Genomic DNA, 18,644 nt, shown 5'->3' on the forward strand with positions numbered 1-18,644 from the left:
CATGAAGACAATAATGCCTGCGATACGTGTAAATTGGGATAAGTTATCTGCATGCAAGCAAAAGAAAGAAGAAACTGTGTCAGATTTCTTCACCAGATTTGAAGAAACATTCATTGACCACAGCGGTCAAGATATGACCACAGAAGGTGGTCAGAGATTGTTCGTCGATAAATTTGTGCACAATCTGCTTCCAGACTTGTGTAGAAAATTGAAAGATTCAGAAAGTTCTTGGGCAGTCTCATCTTCAGCCCAGATATTAGCTACTGCACAGTACTACGAGAATAGAGACAAGGATGAGAAAGATAAAGTAGAGAAGAAAACTAGAGAACTCAAAACGAAGGTTTTGCTACAGCAAGCTTATCCTCCACGTGGTGGTGGTAATAAAAATAATAATGGTCCGAATCACTACCGGAACACTTTTCAGCAGCCGCAGAGAAACTTGCAGAGATTCGATTACCATCAAAACCGCGTAGGTCCCAACCAGTGTTTATACTGCAAACAAGAAGGTCATTACAAATATGACTGTCCTGCCCTGCCGCAACGTACAAATGAGTTTTCTGGTGTACGAGGTCGTGGTAGTCAGCAAGCGCCCAGAGGTAGAGGGCGTGGAAACACCCCTCAGGACACACGTCCCCTTCCACCACAAAACTCTATGAACAGGTTTGACCAGCAAAATAACGTATCTGACAGGACAGCTCAATACTACGTCGATGAGTATTACCCAGAAAATGAGCAGTGGGAGAATAACGATTGCTAGGACAGCCTTAGACGAAGAGAGGGAGTTGTTTCAGTTCCAGTAGATCAGAATGGACCTTACGTTGAGGTGATTACATCGGGTGTGTCAGAACCTTTTCTGTTGGATACTGGTGCTACAAAGAGTTCTATTATGCACTCCAAACTCCCTGGCGCACCTTTGTCTGGCGAAATGAACGTTTCCGTAGGTTTTTCTGGCGCCCCGGTTAGAAATCCGATTTCTGACCCTTTATCTCTTTCTGTTGGTCCTTGTGAATTCGAAGCACCCCTTATTTTGACAACAGGTTGTGGTGAAAATTTGCTAGGATTAGATTTGCTAAAAAGATTGTATGCGACTTTGTACTGTTCTCCCTCAGGAGTACAACTGACTTTAGGTAAGAAAGTGGTTTCTCCCATGTATTTGTCGAGGAATACGCTTCCAACAGAATTGACACTTCTTCCGGATATTCTTTGGGCTACTGGTCCGAATGATGTAGGTCTTTTAGAAATTCCACCGTATGTTGTAACATTGAAGTCGAATGTCAAAATGCCACGAATTCCCCAATACAGAATATCCAATGAGGGCGAAAAAGCTTTGCTAGCGATTGTTTACGTGTTAATTGAGAAAGACGTAATTGAGGAAACACGAGGCAATGTTTGCAATAGTCCTGTTCTGCCTGTTTTAAAACGAACTGACCCTTCTCAGCCACCTGTGTATAGATTTGTGATTGATCTTAGGGAAGTAAATAAGATAGTGGTGCCACAATTCCCAGTTGTCCCCGACATTACAACATTATTGACTATGATTCCAGCATCCGCATCCTGGTTTTCGGTGATTGACCTGAAGAATGCTTTCTTCAGTATCCCGATTGCTGAGGAAAGCAGGGATATTTTTTCCTTTAGTTTAGGTGGTCGCAGTTTCCGCTTTAAACGCGCTCCTCAAGGCTACTGTGAAAGCCCCTCAATATACAGTCAAGCTCTGAAAAGTCAGCTTGACGCAATGGTTTTGCCCGAAGGTTCCACTCTAGTACAGTACGTGGACGATTTGCTCATAGCCGCGGATACTGAGAAAATATGTAAAATGGCCACATTGGCACTACTGCGTCATCTATGTGATCTACATCACAAGGTGTCACTTTCCAAGCTCCAATATTGCCGACAAGAAGTGACCTACTTAGGTCATCTCTTATCGAAGGAGGGAAGGAAACTGACCCCAGAAAGAATTCAGGCAATAGCAAAATTAAATGTGCCAAGAACGCAGAGAGAAGTACGCGCTTTCTTGGGCATTACATCGTACTGCCGACAGTGGATCCCAAATTTTTCGTTATTAGCCAAACCCTTATTGGCACTAACGTGTACAAATACACCCAATCCCATTCCTTGGTCCGATGAGTGTCAGAAAAGCTTTCTCGAATTACGCACAGCATTATGTTCGGCCCCTGTGTTAGGTAACCCCAACTACAGTAAACCTTTCACATTATATGTCCACGAGAAGGAGGGTTGTGCATTGTCTGTGCTGACTCAGTTACACGGAGATAGACAACGGCCATGCGCCTATTTTTCGTCATCTTTGGATCCGGTAGCACGAGCATTGCCAAGTTGTCTGAGGGCCACAGCAGCAGCAGCTGTTTCTATTCGACAGTCTGCAGGTCTAGTAATGAATAATACACTAATCGTGATGGTCCCGCATGCAGTAGATACATTGTTAAATAGGACCAAGACACAGCACTTAACTAGTGCTCGACTGTCCAGTTATGAATTGACGCTACTAGCGAGCCATGTGCACATCAAAAGATGCAGTACCCTGAACATAGCCACATTGTTACCAATTGCTGAGGAATCGGATGCTTCAGAACAGCACGATTGTTTCCTCAGAACGGAGGAGGAGACCAAAGGGAGAGTTGATCTATTCGATACTCCTCTCGCCGAATGTGATGGTACATTATGGGTGGATGGGTCATGCTTTAAACTCCCAAATGGTAATGTGACTACAGCATATGCTGTCACAACTCTGCACACAATCGTTGAAACTGCGCGAATACCACATGGTTCGGCTCAAGCCGCCGAACTCGTGGCGTTGACGAGAGCATGTGTGTTATCAAAAGGAATGAAAGTGACTGTCTATACCGACAGTCAGTATGCTTTTGGAGTGGCTCACAGTTTTGGACGACTGTGGAGAGAACGTGGGTTCCTGACTTCGCATGGAGCTAAGATTCAGCATGGTCAGTTGGTGAATGAGCTTCTTGAATCACTGACGTTGCCCCTGAAAGTAGCAGTTGTAAAATGTAGTGCACACAAGAAAGTGATCGATGATGTTGGTCGTGGAAATGCATTTGCTGATGAAACTGCTAAAGAAACGGCAAAGAATGTGATGAGCCGAATGTATGTTGCGAGCCCAGAAAGATGGACTGGTGATGTTGGAATATGTGAAGACACGATAGAAAGTGTGAAGTCCATCCAAGCTGAGGCCACGGAGAAAGAGTTAAGCATGTGGAAAGAAAGTACAGGGAGAATGGATGTAAATGGTTGTTGGATTGAATCGACAGAGCAACAAAGATGGATGTTACCCGATGCATATGTGCCTGCGGTGGTTACAATGGCTCATGGGATGGCCCATATCAGCGCGAAAGGGATTTGCGAGTCGTTGGCCCCAGTGTGGAAGAATTCAGGGATTCCCAAGTGTGCAGAGAATGTTGTCAAGAATTGCATGGTATGTCTGAAACACAATCCTGGTAGGGGAACCCCAACTCCGGCTGGTCATTTTGCACCTCCTACGTATCCGTTCGAGGTTTTGCAGCTAGATTTCATACACATGGAGAGGTGCAACAACTTAAAATATGTGCTCGTGGTTGTTTGCGCCTTCTCAAGGTGGGTAGAAGCCTATCCCCTAAGGGACAATACTGCCTTGTCCACAGCGAAAGCCCTTGTGAAAGAGTTCTTCCCCAGGTTCGGAATGCCTAGAATGGTCTGGTCGGACAACGGAAGTGAATTTGTGGGTTGTGTGATGAAACGAGTGTGTGAAGGGCTAGGCATTAGTCAGAAGTTCCACGCTGCAAATCACCCCCAATCAGCTGGATTAGTGGAATGTTACAATGGCACGCTTAAACTTAAATTGGCCAAAATCCAAGCGAGCACGGGTCTTAAATGGCCCGACGCTCTACCCTTAGCACTCCTGTCCACCAGAATGACTGTGCATTCGCGAATGAAACTCAGCCCCTATGAAATAGTCTTTGGTCGGCCAGCCAACATATGGGGAGTGCCTAGGCCCACGAAGTTTAGCGAGCTGCAACACCCCATTTTGCTCGACTATCTGTATGAATTGACGGCTAAATTGCGTGTTTTATATCAACAGGTCCACAACACCTTGCCTCCGGTTTCCGAGACACCGGGTCACTCCATTGACCCTGGCTCCTGGGTTCTGGTCAAGAATTTCCAGAGGACAAGAAACGACCAGCCCAGATGGACCGGACCTCACCTCGTCCTCCTGTCTACAAGGTCGACTGTTAAAGTGGAGGGGAAGGCCAATTGGGTCCACGGGATCCACTGTAAGAGAATACCTTTCCCTCTGCCACATGACCAATGGGTCCGAACAGGAGGCACTGACTCAAAGCGCACAACTGATGAACGCGTAAAAGAAGCTAAACGCGATTGTGACAGTAAGGACATTTTTCAAGAAACTACGCCGCCATCAGAACAATTGAACTCTGTGGAACCTGAGCTACTATTCCCGGACCAGACAGCACCCGGGAAAAGACGCTATAATCTACGACCGAGAAAAACAGACTAAAGTAAAAGTGATTTATTTTTTGATCCGAGAGAAAAACCTGTGGACTAATAAAATAATAAGTTTTTCCTTCCAAAATGCTATTTTGAAAATGCAGATTCTCCCATCTAGGTAACTTGCTTATTTTTGTTTTTTCGAACCGCCATCCGGGTTCCGCTGCTAGGGTCGCGGTTGATGAAAGACTTTTGGGTGCAGCTGACAACAATAGGTTGCTGGTTCCAGTTGGTCGAAGGGAGCCACCCTAGACTGACGGAAGCATCCTTTAGCAGAAACAACCTACCGCCGCGGGCAGCACCTTAGAGAGGATGGAGTTTCCTGATGTGGAGAGAACTGCCAGACAAATGAACTTTAAGCAGAGGCTTTTGAAAACAATGAGAAAGAAAATTTTTATAATGATGTGTATTTTTATGATATTTAGCGTAATGGTGTTTTTGATAAGCTATGTTTTATTCTCTTCTCATATGACATTCACGCCTACTACATCGCCCATACCTCCCCCTACTGTTCCCTCTCATTCTTTCCACTCTTTGCCTGACCACGAATCAAATAGGAGATTAGAGTTCATTAATAACTCCTTCGTTCAGCTATTACACCAACACCAACTTGTAATGAACACAACCAACTGTTGGGTGTGTGGTCTCATGCCCCACACCACGGATAGAGGTATCCCCTATTTGGTCCTGCCATTTAGTCACAATGGGTCAGTATGGGCATATAGGACAATGTTCATATATGCACGAGAAATCCAACCCCTACGTTCTGTAAAAGACAACCTCAAGACTAGCGCCCTAGTGAAGGGTATAGTTGACATGATCAAGGAAGTGACTTCTTACGAAGATACCCCGGACGATGAGATACTTGCATATGTAGGTTGGAATGTGACCGGATATGGCGCTACATTGAGTGAGAAACAGCAAGCCAAGAGATCGTCCCCTATCTGGATCGTACCCCATCAAGGTCACCTGTGTCTGCAAGGTATTGGTAGGAATCCCAGAGCTCAGCTAGGGAAGAGTGTCTGCACAGAAACGTACGTTTTTGGATCTCAGACTTCCCCTGCCTTTTTAGCCGCAAAGGGTACTTATTTCATCTGCCACGATAGAGCCTATACATGGTTGCCCCCTGACTTCTCGGGCTCATGTTTTGTTTCATTCCTGTTACCCCCCACCTACACAGCAGCGGCGGACTACCATCGGACAAGGGTAGTTAGAGGTGTTCTGAGTAAAGAAGACACTGCGGGTCAAGAATTTGGTGACTTCGCAATGGGTATTCTGCCGTTCTGGGGAGCCATGGTTAACAGCAGAAACATAAGGCAATTGACGAGGGTAGTTGAATCCACCGTGATTGAGACTGCCGGTGCCCTTAGTAACCTGACTGCTGAGCTCCAGTCGGATCGACTGATGACCCTTCAGAACCGGGTCGCTTTGGATGTAATACTTGCGGACCGGGGTGGAGTATGCAAATTGATCCAGTCCAGTTGTTGCATCTTTATTCCAGATAATGCTCCAACAGTATACAGGGCCATCTCCAAACTACATAAGATTTCCGAATCTATTCATGTGGATAAAGGAGATTGGTCATTAATGGGATGGTTCTGGGGGCTGATATCTGCCTGGGGATGGAAAATTCTGATGGTCATTGGGATGGTCTTAGCCATTCTTTTCCTGTTCTGTCTATGCATACAGTGTGCTCCTGCAATATGTGGCCTCTGTGCTACATCATGTGTAAGGAAGCCTGTGTCAAGACACGAACTCAGCACTAGAATGATGTTGCAGCAACACCTCAATGACTTTAGGAATATAGATCTGGACTCAGATTAACATGAGAATAGATTAATTGCCTATGTAAGGGCAAAAGGAGGGTCTGTGGTTCTGAAAAATATGGATCCGTAATAGTACCGGACTCGAGAATAAAAACTTCGTCCAAATAGGACGAATTTGGTATCAAAAGACCGGAAATGACGAGTACATCAAGCACATGTATTTTCAGTATATTCGAGTGACAATTGCGCCTCGAAATCGTCATTTACCTTCTGAACCTTTAGTTGCATGTTGCCCTCTACATAGGCCTTAATCCAGTCGAATTTGATTCCACAAGGACACGTACTCCTTAATCGACTTCTTCCTGACCCCAGTACAAGTTAGAACCATTGCCCCAGGCCGAGCTCGTTAGGTCAGTTCCCTCCCAGTGGCCAAGCAAGATAGTATCTAGGCCCAACCGGCCATAAAACCATTTCAGCACGCACACCTGCCATATCTCGCTCACATCTTTCTTCACTCCTTTCTCCTATTTATTTTATGGTGGGGAGGTGACCATTTTTATTAGGGGTCCAGCGATATCTGATGAAATGTTGGGCCTTGCCGGATGATTTGTTATGGGCAGCACGACGTGAAATATGTACATGTCATCATGACTCTGCTTTTCTTTTTGTAATCAGTAACCATAAATGAAATACCGCGCACCCAAGGAATGTTTCGCCAAAGGGTGAATATTAGGTATAAGAAGAGAAGCCTGACTTCATGAAAGTGTGCAGTCTCCTGAATATACTTGTATCGTACTTCTAGGACCCTGTCACCTTGGTTGCAGCCAATAAACTAATCTTTGACTTCACCTGGAAGACTCTGAAGTTTCTGTGGGTCTGACTCAGGAGAACCCGAGGTCTTTGGTGTGTTGATCCCCTGGCACCGCTGGGTTACCGGTTCGGTACCGGTTCCTAAAAACCCAGTACCTCAAGCCTGAGCACCTCTGCATCACCCAGCACTTGCTCTGCAACATGTGCCCCAAGCAGTGTGTGCTTGCCTTTTCCCCCAGCCCCATTTTCCAGCTTTGCTGCCACCCATTCTTTGTTAGACTCAGCGCTCCTCCTTTATACTTCTGGTACACTAAATAATATTTTGGGCCCTTTCCTGTCTCCAGCACTGCTCTGCTGGCCCAATTGCTTCTCACCCCAAGACATTCCAATTATTCACTGCCTGCACTGTGGCCCAGCAGCTCCCCTGCTTGCTTAAACGCCTAGTCCCATTTCTATATCCACACACCGGATCTGCCCTCATGTGGTAGATAAAAAGAAGGGCAGGCCCGTGTCACGCAAGGACCCGCTCACCTCCACTAGTGAGAGCGCCACCTGCTGAGGCCTCACAGGCACAGTTCTATCCAGAAAATCGCAGTGCCAGGCCTCTTCAGCCGAACCCAGTATTCACTCTTCTTAATTTAAGACTTTCTAAATACCTCAACCTCTCCAGCTGTAGCTACCACCTGGAACGCTTTCTTCCAGCCCCTGTGCTCCCTTCACCCCCTGCGCACCTCTCCTCCAAACATGAAGTAACACTTGGCTAAAGGCTCCCTTTTCTTCTGGCCTTCTACCTTCAAACACCCCTGCTTGGCAGGACCTCTCCTTCGTAGAGTGCCACCTCCAGCAACTCTCCTGTTCTCCCCCCTCTTCCACATCAGACTGGCCAGCCACATGCTTCCCATGGCTAGCCGCCTGTTAGGAAACCCCTTCGTCAGGCCCCATGCCAGCTCCCGCTTGAGGAGGTCGGCCCTCCCTGCCTCCTCCAAAGTAAGCAGTGCATCCATCACTACTTTACTTTGTGTGCTTGCCATGACTACCTATATTCCCCACCTTACTCCAGACCAACGCCAAGAACATAAAAGCTCTTACATCTGCCTACCGTGCATACACTTAATTCCTTAATTTGACAACCACTCAAATAAAAAGCTCTCACTTTCCCTGCTGCCCAGCATGCCTGACTTCAAAGGAACAAAGGAGGGACCAGTCCTAACTGCCCGACTCTCCTTTGAATGTCCTGACTGTTAGATTTGGCATCCTTAAGGTGATATTTCCCCAGGCTCCTTGCCTTTTGCCTATCATTTTTTATGATTCTTTTTGTTGGCCTTAGGACTCTGAGCGATTTACCACTGCTAACCAGTGCCAAAGTGTATGTTCTTCTTCCCTAAAAATGATATCATTGGTGTATACCTGTTTGGAATATTTGAGGTACTGGTAAGTCCATTGTAAAATGGTATACCATTTACTCAGGGCCTCTACTTCAAATGTTACTTGTGGGCTTGCAGCACTAATCGTGCCACCCACAGAAGTAGGTTTTCAAATCTGTTGCATGCCTGCCACTGCAGTGCCTGTGTGGGCAGTTTACTGCCACTTCAACGTGGCATTTAAAACTACTTGCTGAGCCTTAAACACTCCTTTTATTACATACACATCACCACTAAGGTAGGCCCTAAGTAACATTAAAAGCAGGGTGCTATGTAAGTAAAAGGTAGAGCATGTACTTGCTGTAATTCCTGATCAGAGATGAACAGTTTTTCATGTTTCATATATTTGGAATGGTAATGATAAATCCTCCTTACTGGTGAAGTTGAATTTAACATTACTGGTTTAGAAATGCCACTTTTAGAAAGTGGACATGTCTCTGCACATACTGCTGTATGTCCCTGAGAGCCTGTCACCAATACACATCTAGGGTGGGTGACAGCTACACTTCCTGCATTTCCTCTAGACAGCCACAAACACAGGAGTGTGAGGTTCATCTGCATCCTGAGCACTCATCTGCATTTATCTGCATGTTGATGGGTCTTCCTGGGCTGGGAGGAATGGGAGGGACTGACACACTTTAACCCCTTCCATGCTCATGACGAGCTCAGCTTGTCATGCAGTACACTGCTTGTGTGCTCATGACGAGCTGAGCTCGTCATGAACAATGGAATTCAAAGAAGTTCAGCACCAGGGGTGAATTGCCTTAGCATTGATAGTGTTAAAAGGTAGTATCACATCCACACACAAAACACTGATAGTCTGGCAGACAGAACTGGGTTGAAAATGATCCTTGTGCACTTCAGAGAGCTGCTTTGAAGTTACCCCCCTACATCAAGGACACTTTTGGGTATAAGTACCAGACACTTCTGGATCTTGAACTGAACCTCTGTCAGAGGGACTGCTGTGCTGCCTAAAGGACTCAACTGGACTGCTTTTCTGGAAAGACTGATTTTTTTGGTTTCCCTGCTGTCTCCTGCTCCCTCACTCTGCTGAAGGAGAACTGGACTCTTCCTTCCCTCCATGTGATCTCCAAGGGCTTGCCTCCTGTTTTCTCGAATCTCAAGGACACAAAAGATTTCCAACAGTTCTTCTGGTGCTGCTGGACTCTGCCTTCTATGAGTCCTATACATGCCTGAGGTGCCCTCTCCAGGTTTTGGGCCTCAGAAGTGGGTTCTGCAGCTGTTTTGCTACAAAACCAATGCATCGTCACCTTTGCATCAGTCGGAACCGATGCACCACCCTTCGACACAAACGCAGAGGCTGTTATAAAACAACACTTCTACGACGATGACGCTCTGCGTGCGAAAACTAAGATGCATTGCTTGCACCTCAGCGAAGATCAATGACAACACAGCGACCTGACTGCATGGAAAAGAAAAACGTATTGTGCCACCAGCATCACCGCTTTGCTCCATTCAAGGTACTTTCTCAGTGGGCCCTGGGTGGGTCCTGTAGCCGGCCTGCCTTCCATCACGGTTGGCCTGAACTTTAGATGTGCACCAGTCCATCGTGATCGCAAGTAACCTTTTGACCCCAGGTGACTTCTAAGCACTGTTTTTTCATTTAGTCTTTAAAAATTCCTACCTCGACTTCTACTGATTGGATTTTTGTTGTTGTGGTCTTATTTTGCTCAGATAAATATCCTCTATTTTACTAAACCTGTTTGAAGTCTTTTTGTGGTGTTATTATTGTTATTGTGTGTGTTGCACAAATGCTTTACACATTGCCTCTTTAGATAAGCCTGATTGCTCTGTACCAAGCAACCAGAGGAAGATGATATGAGTGGGACCCAATAAGTCTCAAAGAACAAAAAGACTTCTTAGAAAACCATTGATATAAGCATTTGGGTTCAAAAGTTCAGCGAAAATAATATGAGTCGGACCCTATGAGTCAACATTGGGTCTTCATCAGGACAGCAAAAAATTGTAGCAACCTGACCAAATTAATGTAATCTGTTTCTATTAATCTCTACGTATTACTGGCAATCATATTGATCATTAACATTACGGGCACCCTGAAGCGTGCTGGCTCTAGGCTCAAACCACTGCAAGGTCCCAGTATTGATTGGGCTCAACTCTTGTCACATGAGGGACAGTGCTGGGTCTCTCAAGATCACCTGGTTGAAGACATATTTTCCACAAGACCTCTTTTTCTCCTCAGTCTTCTGAAACTGGCCTTTCAAAGAAACACATTCAACAATGGATGTTTTAAAAGAAAGAGAATGATGAAACCTGTTCTCCATTTTGGCCATCTTGTCCTAATACTGACAGTGGCAAGTTGATCCTGGGTGAATGACACTAAGCTATAAACCCCTGGCACTACTTCTGTAGTCTTCCTCCTATTAAACAGCTAATTATTTGCCTGTCTGGCAGGGTTGGACAAGCATATAGGATAATCTGGAAGTGACTGAAGGGGTGGTCTGACAGGTCAGTGTGTAGACTGTTTCTTTGGCTGTTTATGGGCTTGTCTCATGGTCTGATGCACAGGTTTTTAGGTCTTGGCTATAAAGCGGATGTGCTGTCTCGATGAAACATTTTGTGTTTAATCTGTGGACTTCAGCGCACCCATAGACACCCATAGAGATCCCATTTGCTCGCTCCATCTTCTCTCCTATATTCTTTGTTACCATTTGTCCCTGGCATACATAGTCATGCGACTTCTGGTGTTTATCTTCCCCCAGAGCATGGACCATGTACTTGTAAACACCCACCACTCCAGTTTTTATGAACATTTTGTAACCTCATTTTTTAGCACTCTACACAGTGCTCATGCTTTTACCAGCTTTGTCTCCTCCCACCCATCCTCGTGTCCCGTCCCTGTCACTGCTTTTCCTGTCATCACTGCTTTCCGTTTCCCCCACCTCCTCCCTCCCATCTCTGTTTGCTCCCTAGCACCTCCCAGTTGTTGCCCCATCTACAAATCACCCGCTGATAACAAAGCACTTCTTTAAACCCCCATTGTAGTCTATTTTGTTCAAGAGAGTGGTGGTGTTCTGCCTTTTAATGTCCTGTTAGTGTATAGCTGATGTGCCGATTGGAGCATGTGTGCACGGCTGATATTATGTAGGGACATGTGTTGTGTCCGTTTATTTTCCACGCATGTGGCTACTAGGTGTGTGTGCATGTTTACACCATATGTGGTGGTTCAGAAATGGTGTTTGTAGCTGGAAAATCAAGCCTCAAGTAAATCAGGTGTGATGTTATCACAGGGAATGTCAGACCTTTTAAAGTACCCGTGTCTCCTGCAGTAATTGAATAGCCATGTTTCTCCTTTGCAAAATTATTGAACTGTTCGTGTCTCACCTTGTTGCTTCTCATTTCATAGGGTAGGACCCTATCTTCAAATTTCTCCCATCTGCATAATTTCTTACTTTTTCCGCATTCACCAATGAAATGTTTCCGTGCACCATTGTTGCTTATCTTGAAATCTCTTCAAAGGAGCCAGGAGTCTTGATTTCATCAAGGTCTACCTGTCCTTCAGTTTCAATGGCAATAGTAGTTGTTTTAATGTTGTTGCTGATGCGCTGTATTTCCTCATGTACACTACTGTTAACCAGCCGAACACTGTGATTCTTTCTGAGTATTTTTTGCAGTTTTATATAGCACCAACACCATCAGAAGGTAGTGGAGCACTTTACATTAGCACCAGTTACATTTTTGTGCACTATTTTGTGAAGGCACTGGGAGATTAAATGATTTGCCCAGCATCAAGTATGTTAAGCTGACACCGAAACTCAAACCTGGGTTCCCAGCTCCATAGTTGGCAGCTATGGCCCTTATGCCACATCCTCTTCCAAGAGGATGCCACATCGTCTCCTTAGCCTCAGCCTCAGTTTCACATTTTGTGATTATGGGCAAATCACTTAATCTGTCCGTGGCTACCCTCATTTGCTGTCGGTTGCCCTTCAACAACCCGCCCGTCGCTGCTTGCCCCACTGAACTCCATTGCACAGATCCAGACTCTGCTTTTCACATTTATTATGCAGTTTTATGTAGCTCCACCACCACTCAAAGGTATTGGAGCGCTTTACATAAGCACCAGTTACTTTTTTTTGATGGTTTTATATAGGGCCAGCACCACCCGAAAGAATTGGGCCACTTTACATTAGCACTAGTTACTTAATTTGTGCAGTTTTATATAGCACTAACACCACCCAGAGGTATTCGAGCACTTTACACTAGCACCAGTCACTTTACACAAGGACATATTCATTTTTGTAGGCACGGCGGGATTATGTGATTAGGCCAAAATCAAGGATGTTAGGCTGATGGCAAAACTCCAACCCGGTTTTCAAGCTTCATAGTCAGCAGTTCTTGCCCTTACGCCACATCCTCTCCCGAAAAGACACCATAACATCTCCCTCAGTTCCACATTTTATGATTAAGGATAAATCACATAATCTCCCTGTTTGTAAACACAACAAGCATTGGCAACTCCAGGAGGTTTCCTCTAAGTGAAATCTACTTTTTTTCGGTCTCGGCTAGACAGCACATGCGCTGTCTCGAAAAGACGTGTTGTGTTCTATCTGTGGGCTTACAGGCTGCCCACCTGCTGCCATTGGTAAACTTCAGTGTCGCTCTTTTCTTTCATGCCCTTTGTCATAGCATGCAGATTTCATGCCCTCTTCTTCTGTTTGGCCCTCCCATACATGTACTTGGTCCATACAGCATGAACCACATACATGTCTCCTTACACTGCTCTCGGTTTGCGCAATTATTTTTTCCTTGTTTTCAGTAGGAGTACTTGTATTTTCAGGTAGTCTCCTTTGTACACATACCACTGAAGTGCATGTGTGTGTAAATTAGCGAACACACTTCTTAAAAAGTTGTTAAAACATGAACAGCTCTTGTTAAACTTTTTTTGCATGAGCCGATGGTATTGGAGCGCTCGCTATGTCTTCCGCCTTGCCATGGCATGAACATGAGCTGATGTTAGTGGAGCACATTAAGTACTCATCAGATACATTCCACAAAGACACATTCATGTTTGTCGCTGCTCCTGCTTCAACAAAGATATTTTCCCCCTTCATTGTTGCTTCCTCTTGCCCTCTCCTGTCACCGTTTGCCCATCTCCCCATTCACTCCTGCTTCCCTGTGTCGTGTCGTCATGCCTGACCACACAGAGACAGGTCAGGCGAGGAGGAAGCGGAAATGAAGGACAGGAAAAGGAGGAGTAAGTAGGTTGTAGGCCAGTAACTTCCTGGCAGGGAATAAAGAAGGTTGCCCTACCTGAGCTCTGTGTCCTGTGTCTCCTTGGGCGGGCTGCAGCGCGACAATGGCGACGAGGGTGGGATACATTGACCCCACATACACCGTCGCGCCGCCCAGCTGAACAAACGGCCCCAACGACAAGCCAGCAGCTCCGGAAGCTCCGCTCCAAAAAGAGCGCGAAACAGACTGACCGCTACTCTGGGGAGCGAAGGAAGAAGCGCACGCCAGGAAAGTGCTCCCGCGACACTCAAGTGCCTTGCAGAGCGGCATCGAGGGGAGCGCCACGTGGTCGCGTGGCAGAAGACGCGGAAAGCCCTGCAGAGCGATCTCAAGGTGAGCGCGAGTGCCCCGCCCCCTCCGAGGCCAGAGAACCACGAGGGTGAGTCCCGCAGTACAAGCGACTGCCAGACAAGTGCAGCGTGGCCCAAATACATGCCAGAGCCGGCCGGGGCCAAGGAGACGACGTCTCACACGGCGGCCATCTTTAAGTCAGGCGCCAGCCCTTATTAAACCCACGTTTCCACTACGGCGGCCATCTTGGAGTCAGGCATGACCACTCCAGGCTACAAAACAAGTAGAAAAGAGCGGGAACATCACCACTAAGCCTATTTACAAGCAAAAGAAAAGCAGCAGCAAGTAAAAGACGCCAATACCAAGCCGGGACTGACAATAAGGTGCACAATTACAATTCACTGCTGAAGACTACAGAGACAACATGTCTGATACCGACGCTCAGAGCACCTCCACAACCGGAGGCCCGCCTGCGCAACCCAGCACAACGATGATGCCTCAAGCAGCGTCCGTAGGAGCACCTTTCATGCGACAACCACAGCCGCTGGTGCTGACGCCTGGTAACACCATGGGGCCTGCCTGGAAAACCTGGAGCGAAGACTTCGAAGACTACATGGAAGGGTCCCTGGTACAAGACTCAAAACGCAAGCTGGTTGCACTGCGAAATTTAGCAGGCCAGGAAATAGCACAAATAATCAAAGAAATGCCCGACGCTGCCACTGCTACTTACGACGAAGTCAAAGCTGCCCTTGACAGGCGATTCCTGCACAAACGCAACGTAGATTATGAACGCTACGTCTTCAACCTAGCCTCTCAAGAGAAAGGAGAATGCATGGGTGATTTCATTACACGCATCAAGAGGATGACGCGCCACTGCGATTTCGAAAACTTCAAAACGGAAGACGCATTGCGGCTCCGCATCATCGACGGCTGCCGCTCGGAAGCACTACGCAGACGTCTCTTAAAGAAATCATACACTCTAGAACAGATTGAAGAACTCACAAGGATTAACGACCAAGCGGAAGACCATGCCAAGCGAATAGAAACACACAAGCCCGACCACAAAGAACACAAGGAGCACGCCCTTCGAGTACAGACGCGCAAGGTCACCCGTCCGGTGATGAGCACGCACAGGACAAGCAAGCATCATCATAGCTCCCGGAAAACGTCACCCAGACGTGAATCACGACACACAAAATCCACCAGATCTGCTCCTGCATGTTACCGATGTGGCCAAGACTATCCTCATTCGGGACAGTGCCCAGCCATCGGCCAGCGTTGTCACCGCTGCGGGAAGGACAATCACTTTGAAGTCGCATGTCAAGCAAGACAATCTACTCGTCAGTCTCCCGCTCCACGATCTGACACCCGACATCATGCACGTGCCGTGACGAGAAGAGAGAGCCACTCATACGACTCATCAGGCTCCAGCATTCGCTCAACACGCTCTCACCAACGGCGAAGTAGATCCACAAGCATGCCTCGCTCTCGACAACACGCCACGAGATCACGCCAAGCTCACCGATCCTCGTCCAGTGGCTCGTCGTCACTCACCACAGTCTCACAAGACAGTGACGAATACGTCTGCAGGGTGGTTGACTCATGGACACCCACAACAATGCTACAGGACAGTGACGAATACATTTGTATGGTGGCTGACCCGGACCGGCTCAAAAGATATCCTAAATTAGACATCATGATAGGGGACCATCCAGCAAAGTTCGTCCTGGACTCGGGAGCCTCACTAAACTACATCTGTGCGCTAGAGTATCACAAGATGAAAACCCGGCCCAAACTAGAGCCAGCGGCGGTTCGCATCTTCACGTGGATGTGCCGGAAACCACTACCATGTCTCGGCCGATTCCACACCACACTGACTTTCAAAAATAGGAAAATCCCAGCATATGTCCACGTAGTGGAAGGACCCGACTTTGCCGACTGCCTGCTCAGTTTGCCAACAGCTGAAAGACTGAAATTGGTAGAGCTGTTGTACATGACTGAAGACGCCCCTGACATAGTGGCGAAATTTCCAAAGCTATTCAAAGGCCTGGGCAAGTTGAATCACTTCAAAGTGAAGCTTCACATCAACGAAAACGTCACACCTGTTGCCCAGCACCACAGGAAAGTGCCATTTCACCTACAACAAGCCGTCGATGACGAGCTACAAGACCTTCTGCAAACGGACATCATAGAGCGCACATCTGGACCCACCCCATGGGTCTCCCCTGTCGTGGTGGTCCCGAAGAAAGGACAAGACAACAAAGTCAGGCTGTGCGTGGACATGAGAGCGCCCAACACCGCCATCGAGCGAGAACGCCACCCAGGGCCACATATAAGTGATATGATCACGAAGCTGAATGGTGCCACAATATTCTCTAAACTCGACCTGAATAAAGGATACCACCAATTAGAGCTTCACGAACAATCACGGTATATCACTACATTCACCACGCATCAAGGCTTGTTCCGCTACAAACGTCTCAATTTCGGCATTTCATCTGCCGCCGAAATCTTCCAAGAAACAATCCGAAGGATCATTCAAGGGATCCCGAACTCATTCAACTACAGCGACGACCTACTGGTCTTCGGCAAAGATCAGGTTGAGCACGACACTGCCTTGGACAGAGTGTGCCACGCACTACTGAAGGCAAACCTGACGCTGAACGCCGACAAATGCGAATTCCACAAAAATACCCTCAAATTCTATGGACACACATTCTCCAGTGAAGGAATGACGCCAGACCCCGACAAGGGAGCTGCACTTGCCGACACTCCGACACCCAAAGACGTGAGTGATCCCCGCTCCTTCCTGGGAATGGCAAGCTACTGCGCGCGATACATTCGGGACTACGCCACCATCAGCTACCCACTTCGAGAACTAACACGCCATGGCCAACCTTTTGAGTGGTCCCATGCATGTGCCAGAGCTTTCACTGAAATCAAACAAGCGGTTGGTTCTGCCATCAACCTCGCATACTTTGACACACACAAGAGAACAGAAATCACCGTCGACGCCAGTCCGGTGGGCCTGGGCGCCATTCTGGCTCAATATCGTGAACACTCTGACCAGCGACACATTATTGCATACGCCAGTCGCAGCCTCACGGACATGGAAAAAGCATACTCCCAGCCGGAGAAGGAAAGCCTAGCTGTAGTATGGGCGTGTGAACACTTTCACCTCTTCGTGTATGGAAAACACTTTACCATCATCACTGACCATCAAGCCCTACTCACCATATTTGGGAATCCTAATGCCTAGATGCCCCCTCGCATCGAACGATGGGGTGTGCGACTCCAAGACTATGTGTACACGATCGTTCACAAGCCTGGAAAAGCTGAAAACCCAGCGGACTATATGTCTCGACACCCTCTGCCGAGTGCCACGACCGCCCAATCGCTAGCTGATGACTACATTCACTTCGTCATTGATGCTGCGTGCCCTCCTGCGGTCCCCCTGGAGGCCATTCAAGAAGCATCTGCCTCAGACCCACTGATTCAAACAGTCATGACCCACGTGCGCGCCAACTCCTGGCGGCATGCCAAAAACATTGCTCCTGGCTCGGAACCACACCTCCATGACCTCACGGCATTCCAACGTGTTCACGATGAACTGTCCATCAGTGACAATGGCCTTCTCTTGAGAAGGGGGAGGATTGTGATCCCGCACAAGCTACGCCAAGGAATTGTTAACCTAGCCCACGAAGGCCACAGAGGTATAAACGCCACAAAGAAGACCTTGAGAGAACGAGTCTGGTTCCCCTCTCTTGATCTAATGGTTGAGACAACCCTAAGGGACTGCATGACTTGTCAACTTGTAAGTCGCGAAGAACCCCCAGCACCACTCCACATGTCCGAATTACCAGATGGGGTGTGGAAACAAGTGGCGGTTGACTTCTTCGGACCACTACAATCCGGACAGTACATCATGGTTGTCATGGACGAGTATTCGAGATTTCCTTTTGCACACATGATACCATCCACCAGAGCAACGGCCGTCATTCCCGTATTGGATGACATCTTCGCAGCATGGGGTGTCCCCTCAAGAGTCAAGTCCGACAACGGACCCCCGTTCAATGGCCATGAATTCGCAGAGTTCGCGAAACATCTAGACTTTAAACATCAAAAGATCACCCCACTGTGGCCACAAGCCAACGGCATGGTGGAGCGATTCATGGGAACACTGAAGAGAGCTATCCAACAAGCGGAAGTGACACGCCGAGACGTTCAACAAACTCTAAACGAAGTACTGCAGGCATACCGGACCACTCCCCACAATACCACGAATCAATGCCCGGCCACAATAATGTTGGGAAGAACACCCAGGACACGAGTACCCACGATGAACACGACAGCTCAAACACGAACAATCACTGTCGACCACGACACACTGGTCGACATCGACAGAAAGAAGAAGCAGAAGATGAAAACGTATGCAGACCGTCGCCGACATGCCAAAGACGCCGACATCCGTGAAGGAGACTGGGTCATAGTAAGAGGTGACCGGCGAACGAAAGCGGACAGCCGATACTTGAATCTTCCCCTACAGGTCCACAAGAGAAAAGGGACCATGATCACA

Source organism: Lissotriton helveticus, chromosome 2_1 (assembly GCF_964261635.1).
Source record: "Lissotriton helveticus chromosome 2_1, aLisHel1.1, whole genome shotgun sequence".
Lineage (NCBI taxonomy): Eukaryota > Metazoa > Chordata > Amphibia > Caudata > Salamandridae > Lissotriton > Lissotriton helveticus.